This window comes from Rhineura floridana, chromosome 2 (genome assembly GCF_030035675.1).
Source record: "Rhineura floridana isolate rRhiFlo1 chromosome 2, rRhiFlo1.hap2, whole genome shotgun sequence".
Classification (NCBI taxonomy): domain Eukaryota; kingdom Metazoa; phylum Chordata; class Lepidosauria; order Squamata; family Rhineuridae; genus Rhineura; species Rhineura floridana.
Window position 1 is genome coordinate 225,086,807 of NC_084481.1, and position 7,870 is coordinate 225,094,676.

Consider the following 7,870-nt stretch of genomic DNA (forward strand, 5'->3'; position numbering starts at 1 on the left):
GCATGCATAATAGGTCCCACTGTAATCAAGAGGTATTACTCCGTAGTTCATAAGGATAATAAGTATTCATTAGATGATGACACTGTGCTGATAAATTCACAGGGATGGAGCCAGTAAAAAAAAAAAGTTAGCAACTGTGCTGCTGCCAAGTTTTTCTATGTTAAGGAATTCTCTAAGATCTATGAAGCATCCAGACGTGCTGCCCAAAGAACTTTTTTCTCGGTTTCTATTTCTTCAGCTAATAATCAACCAGCTGAACTCTATCGGGTGGTCAAAGGTTTGCTTAACCCTGACCATCATGAGTCTACCGATGACCATTCACCTACTCGTTGCCAAGAATTCGCTTCTCATTTTGAGAATAAAGTCACTCAGATTCGTTCCGACCTGGACGCCAACATCGACGTAGTCGGGAAGATTGCACCTTTGGACTCTGTTAGTCCTATTCAGTTAGATTCTTTTCAGCCTCTTCATTTTGAAGACAGAGACAAGATCCTCGGTGAAATGAGACCTACCACCTGCTCACTTGATCCTTGTCCTTCTTGGATCATAAAGCAAGGTAGAGGGGGACTAGCTAACTGGGTTTGGGGGGTAGTTAATGCCTCTCTCCAACAAGGCCATTTTCCAGGTTGCCTTAAAGAGGCTATTGTAAGACCATTATTAAAAAAATCTTCCTTAGACCCCCTTTGTTTAAACAACTTCCGCCCACTTTCTAATCTCCCATTCTTAAGTAAAATCATTGAGCGAGTAGTCGCTTTTCAACTCCAGCGTTTTCTGGAAGACTTAGATTACTATGATCCATTTCAATCTGGTTTTAGGCTTGGACATGGGACTGAAACAGCCTTAGTTGCCTTGGTTGATGACCTGCACAGAGAACTAGATAAAAGGAATATATCCCTGCTGGTTCTCCTTGATCTCTCAGTGGCCTTCGACACCATTGATCATGATATCCTCCTGGACCGCCTCTCCGTGATGGGACTTCGAGGCACTGTTTTACAGTGGCTCCGCTCCTTTCTAGAGGGTAGGACCCAGAAGGTGGTACTCGGCGACTTCCAGTCAGACCTTTGGTCCCTAACATGCGGGGTCCCTCAGGGTTCAGTGTTATCTCCGATGTTGTTTAACATCTATATGAAGCCGCTGGGTGAGGTCATCCGGAAGTTTGGAGTTCGATACCATCAATATGCTGATGATACTCAGCTTTACTTCTCCTTTCCCCCAGATACTAAGGAAGCTGTCCAGCCCCTGAACCAATGCCTGTCATCAGTGATGGGCTGGATGAGGCTGAATAGGCTAAAATTAAATCCAGATAAAACAGAAGTGCTCCTCATTAGTCGCACGTCCGATTTGGAAACAGGGAATTTACCAAGACTGGATGGGGTAGTAGTCCCCCTTAAGACACAGGTTCGCAGTTTGGGTGTGATTCTGGATTCGGGTTTGAATCTAGAGGCCCAGATTGTGGCGGTCTCCAAGAGAGCGTTTGCCCAGTTAAGACTGGTTCGCCAACTGCGTCCGTTTTTGGAGACATCCGATTTGACGAAAGTAACACACGCTTTAGGCACATCCCGGTTAGACTATTGCAACTCGCTCTATGTGGGGCTTCCCTTGAAAACAGCTCGGAAGCTTAAATTAGTTCAAAGAGCGGCAGCTAGGATGTTAACGGGAGCTGACCTGTGGGCCCATACAACTCCCCTTCTACAACAATTACACTGGTTGCCGATCTACTTCCGAGCTCAATTCAAGGTGTTAGTCTTAACTTTTAAGGCCCTACATGGACTGGGCCCTCTGTATCTGTCTGATCGTGTGTCCTTTTATGAACCCTCCCGGCCCTTGAGGTCTTCTGTTGATCCTCTCCTTGTGATTCCCTCAATTTTTCAAGTTCATTTGGTGAGAACTAGAACTAAAGCCTTTTCTGTGAGTGCTCCTAAACTTTGGAACTCTTTACCGGCGGAGGTACGGTTATCTCCCTCTCTTGCAATATTTCGTCGCCAGGTCAAGATGTTCCTTTTTCGTCAAGCGTTCAGTTAATCGTTATATAGGATGTTATATAGGCTGTTTTTAATTTCTGATACACTTTTATTGTTGATTATTCATATTTTAATACTGTTGTGATTATGCTAATGTTATTTGTATATGACTGTTTTTGTTCGCCGCTCTGAGTTCTTTGAAAATAGAGCGGGCTACAAATGTTTTAAATAAATAATAATAATATCAGCAGCCTGATAACAAAATCATTGTCATGCTGCTGCCATGTTAGTCTAGAAAGATGCCTCGAGACAGTGTGCTTCTGTCAGCTCTTCACTGAGACAGCAGTGTCGGTGGGGGTGTAGGCAGGGCTGGAGATTCCTTGGTAATTGCCAGGCCGTAAGTCCTCAGCTGGCAGCTTGGCTATAAATCTGCCAGGCTAGCAAGGAGGAAGCAAAATAAGAGCAGAGGCCATTCAAAGCTTACATGCCAAGCCAGAAATCCAGAAGAGACATCAGTGAAGGTCCGGGTCTACTTTGCCGAGAGATCAGTCCAAGTCAAGGTTCAGGGGATAGGACGTAGGGTCGCCAGATCTCCCATTTTCTGCCGGAGTCTCCGGCAAAAGGGGGCCGTCTCCGGCCTCCGGCCATAGGTTCTTTTAAGATGTCAATCTCCGGCTTTTGAGCATTCCCCCCAGCCACGCATGCGTGATTGACGTATGTGGATGGCCGCCTTCCTGCCCTTTCTCATTGAGGCGGGGACTGTGGCTGGAGAGAGAGGAGTGGAACTTGAGGCGTTGCCAGGCAGCAGCGAGTAGAGCACCTCGTTGAATCTGCTGTGGGGTAAGAAGGCTTCTCGGTCGCAGGAGCCTTGCACAGCCCTTGGTAGTCCAGAGAGGCCTTGCACAGCCCTTGGTAGCCCAGAGGGGCCTTGCACAGCCCTTGGTAGCCCAGAGAGGCCTTGCACAGCCCTTGGTAGCCCAGAGAGGCCTTGCACAGCCCTTGGTAGCCCAGAGAGGCCTTGCACAGCCCTTGGTAGCCCAGAGAGGCCTTGCACAGCCCTTCGTAGCCCCGGCCCAACTGCTTCACCCCTCCTGCCAGGGGTGTCGCTGGGTGGCGGCGGCGGCCGCGATGGGGCTCACCAGTCTCTGGCTAGGGGGACCCATCACGGCTGCTGCGGCCCAGTGGCGCCCACAGCATGACGGGTGAAGCGGCCGGCCATCCTTTCTGGAGCAGGGGAACCGGCTCCGGGGCTAAGAAGGAGCCGGCCCTGGCCAGCCTCCACTCCTGCTGAGGCTGGCAGGCCGCTCGGACGCCATCTCCTAGCAACCGCAACTGTAGGCAGCTGACACAGAACAGAAAAGGCACTTTGCGTATCCTCTGCACTCAAAATGTCAAGATTTGTCTCTACGTGAACTCAATGTCTGTGCCAAAGAAATACAAATTCTGTGGTGCCATATAAATGTTGCAAATTAAATAAAACGACATATGTTTGGTTATTTAGCATACATAATTCTGCATACATAATTCTCCTTCTGTGGTCCAGGTTCTTTATTAATTAAAACATGACTAGAACAAGAAAAAGATAGGATGGGTTCATAGATTGTAGATTGGTACATATGAAAGAAGCCACAGACCTTTTGAATGAACGTGGATCTATTCTACCCAGATTATACAGGAGGGTGTCACCCACACTACTGTAGGCTCAGTGGCCCAAAGCAAGGGTGGAGAACCTGTAGCCCTCCAGATAGTGCTGGACTCTAATTCCCATCAGTTCCAGCCCGTATAGCCAACTCCTGGAGGGCCACAGGTTCCCCATTCCCTGGTCCAAAGCCTGCAGCCTTTAACTTTTGATATGAGTGTTGACTTCCACATGTTAAGCTGCACATCTGTCTGCTAAGGCAGTTGTCTAAATTCCAGTATTGCATACCGCTTTTTGTGCAATGATTTTTTTTAACCCTGCATGAGTAGCATGCAAAAAGCTAATTCAAACTGGGAATATGCACAGTGCTGGCATTCATAGAACAGTCTCAGCATGTGGTAGCTGCACTGCAGTAGGAAGCTGACCCTATCTCAAAACTGTGGTTGTCAAATACCAAGGGGTGTGTTTAAACAGAAAATAATGCAATTGTCCTGACAAAAAATGACCAAGAACAATCCTGGCACCAGAAAAGTAGACATATACAGGATTTCACTGTTAAAATGTTAGATCATCATCACCATCATAATCTCAACAGGAGTTTCCTTAATTGAAATGTTGTTGTTGTTATGTGCCTTCAAGTTGATTACAACTTATGGCAACCCTATGAATCAGTGACCTCCAAGAGCATCTGTCATGAGCCACCCTGTTCAGATCTTTCAAGTTCAGGTCTGTGGCTTTCTTTATGGAATCAATCCATCTCTTGTTTGGCCTTCCTCTTTTTCTATTCCCTTCTGTTTTTCGCAGCATTATTGTCTTTTCTAGTGAATCATGTCTTCTCATGATGTGTCCGAAGTATGATAACCTCAGTTTCATCATTTTAGCTTCTAGTGTTAGTTCTGGTTTAATTTGTTCTGACACCCAATTATTTGTCTGTTTTGCCTAGAATGCCCTCCCTTGTCCTTAACATGGCTGCAACCTCAGGGAGAGGGCTGCATAACCTCAGAGAGGGGCTGAAGAACCTCAGGGAGAGGGCAGCATAACCGCAGAGGTGGGGCAGAGAAAGCAATGGGCTGCATAACCTCAGAGAGAGGGGGGGGCTGCTGTGGGCTGAACAATTCTCAGCGCTGATGTGCCTGTCCCTCCACCTTTATCTTGCTGTAGATAGCCGGGACGAGGTCCAGAACATCCAAGAAGCACGCACAGCAGGATCTTGGTAGGCATGACTTTATGGAATCATATGGCTTCCTTTATGGAATCAATCCATGTCTTGTTTGGCCTTCCTATTTTTCTACCAGTTGTTTACCGGGCCCAATTCAAGGTGTTGGTGTTGACCTTTAAAACCCTATACGGTTTCGGCCCAGTATATCTGAAGGAACGCCTCCAGAATCACCGATTGTGCCGCCTGACGAGATCAGCCTGGCAAGACCTTCTCTCGGTCCCACCGGTGAGAACAGCTAGGCTGGTACGGACCAGAGAGAGGGCATTCTCTGTTGTGGCCCCCACCCTCTGGAACTCCCTCCCTTTCGATCTCAGACATGCTCCCTCCTTGTCCAGCTATCGCCGAGCCTTGAAGACCTGGCTGTTCAGGCAGGCCTACAAGATTGAGACAGATTAGTTTTATGTTAGAATTGAATTAACAGATGATTTCTTTAGTTTAAAATTTGATTATGTTGATGTATATGTATTGCTTTTATTCTTGTTGTTCGTCGCCTAGAGTGTCCCTAACCCGGACAGATAGGCGGCTGAAAAATAAAATTTATTATTATTATTATTACTCCCTGCTATTTTCCCAAGCATTATAAAATATTATTTTTATTTTGTATAATCTTTTATAAGACGTTTCATCTTGATGCAATTAAAAACCATTCAATTGCTTCAGCAGGCAAAAAAAGTCATTAAGTGGTCTGCCAAATCTCTCAGTAATGTTCAAGTAGTGGTGGTGATGAGTTTACAAATCCCTGGTCTATTGCCTTGCTGTCTGGTTGTGAGCTTACAGGATGCATTTGACTGGCCAGGGTTGGATGCTGGGTTTGAAGAACATAAGGACAGCCCTGCTGGATCAGCCAAAGGCCCATTTAGTCCAGCGTCTTGTTTGCACAGTGACCACCTAGATGCCTGTGGGAAGCCCACAAGCAGGAACCCAGTGCAGCAGCGCTGTCCCCACTTGTGATTCCCAGCAAATGTTACACAGAGCCATATAGCTTGTGATATGCAGGACCTTTACTCTGATCCAACAGGGCTCCTCCAGCAGCATTGTGGCATACTTGTGTGCAGGGCTGGATTACCCACTAGGCCCCTGCATTAGTGCCTATGAAACTCCTACAGGCCTACAAGAAAGTTTGGGTTCTACAAAATAAGTTAATTAATGCAAATTATTGTCTGATGTAGCAGTTTACTCAGCCTTGACCCAATGAACAACAAACATATGTCTTAAGTAAATGTAGATTTAAAAACTCACTTTGCAGCTGTTGTTGTTAGCAAAATCAAAGATCACAATAGAGGAGCACAAGCCAAGATAGCCATGAAGCATTCTCAGTACATGATCTCTTCTCGGTTATCCCAGAGTGCAGGACACAAAATAATGGGCTCAAGTTACAGCAACGTAGGAGACCCCTGTTCTCACAGAGCTACAGTTTGCCATAGTGATTCAACAGACAGCCTCTCTTCCCAGAGATTTCTGTGATTGTAGCTCTGTTAGGGCAACAGGAGTCCTCTAACAGCTTTCAGCACCCTTTGCAAACTACACTTTCCAGGATTTGTTGAGGGAAGCCATGGCTGTTTAAAGTGGAACAATAGTGGATTAAATGTCTGGTGTGAATGTGGCCTGAGTCTTAGCAAGTGGAGGAAAGCTGAATGACGCAGAAGAAGCCAAGGTTGGTTGATTCAGTCCCTACTTTCAGATAACATCTTTCGCCGTTCTCTTAAAATTTCCTCTTCCTCTGCGGTGCCCAAGACGGCAAGAACCCTCCATGGGCCAGGAAAGACTGAGACACTTCTTTTCTGAAGGCATCAGAACTGCACCTCCCAAGAAATGTCCCTAATGTCCTAGTAAGAGTTCTACCCACAAGCTGAAGGGTTACGCTGGCCCTTTGGTCTGTGTTGCTGTGGTTGAATTCGGGTAATAAATGTTACACTGTAGTACTGCTATGGCACCCATAACATGGAAAGCACACTTTGAACTTGGCCTGTTAGCAAATCAGCAACCAATGCAGATGTCAACGCAATACCATACCAACCACAACAAGATTCCTATGAGTAAGGCAGACAACTCAGCATCCCACAACTAGTCAGGATTCATAACTGAAAACCAAAACTAAAAAAATCCTGGCAACCTGTCAGTTAATGTAGAATGCTGCAGCACGATTTCTGACATGAGTGAGATCCTATCAGCACATGATACCTCTGCTCTGAAATCTTGTTGTGGTTGGTATGGTATTGCATTTAGGAAAGCATCACTGTCTTGTTTTTTCATTTTCTGTTTGCATTTCATGTACCTTTGACCCTCCTCCCTTACATCCATAGAAGCAACAACAGTGGTTCCATGTGGTCAGCTCAACCCCCTAAAACCCATTGATGATGTGCCTTGTTGGTTGCATGATGGTTTGTTTTTTGCCCACTAATGGTAAAAGAGAATTCACATATTTGAAAGTGTGGCTGCAGTTGTTGTTCCCAAGCTGCTGCCTGTGAAGGTAGACCAAACCATGTGTGTTTTCTCTCTGTCAATTATTACTCACTGGAATTGGATTGGCTGTCAAAGTGAGTTTATAGCACCCCACAGGGTAGACAGAAAGGGTAGAGAATCTTCTTTCTCTTACTCATTTCTCAGACCTCTTTCTGAAGTGAAGGGTCAAATCTGTAAAGAAGTTTGGAGCAGCCACGTTAAAAGATAAGGGCAGGGCATTCCATGCAGGGGGTTGCCAACCCTGCATGGATATGGATGTCTTTGCAGAGGATCCCTAGTCAAGCTTTACTAACAGCACAATCCAAACTATATCTCCTCAGAAGTAAGTCCTGTTGAGTTCTATGGGGCTTAGTTCCTTAATAAGCATGTTTACAGTTGCTGCCTTCAGGGGCATCCATCTCCCATCTAACATCTCTGCAACACTAAGCTCCTTTCTTCCAATAATGGCCTGGCCTGAGGGCACGTAAACCCTTCTTGCCAGAAGCAAGTAAGCTAGATTAAATGTTCCCTAAAGGCATTGAACTGTGACCTGGCAGACCAGGGTTCGAATCCCCACACAGCCATGAAGCTCACTGGGTGACCTTGGGC

The 7,870-nt window shown here is 46.2% G+C and overlaps 1 long non-coding RNA gene across 1 annotated transcript; it reads left to right on the plus strand.

Moving 5' to 3' along the window:
• Positions 1-314: 314 nt before the first annotated feature.
• On the plus strand, positions 315-5,374 carry LOC133377754 (uncharacterized). The gene is made up of 2 exons (XR_009760790.1): positions 315-556; positions 4,762-5,374. It is a non-coding gene; the product is annotated as an uncharacterized LOC133377754 (long non-coding RNA).
• The last annotated feature ends 2,496 nt before the right edge of the window (positions 5,375-7,870 follow it).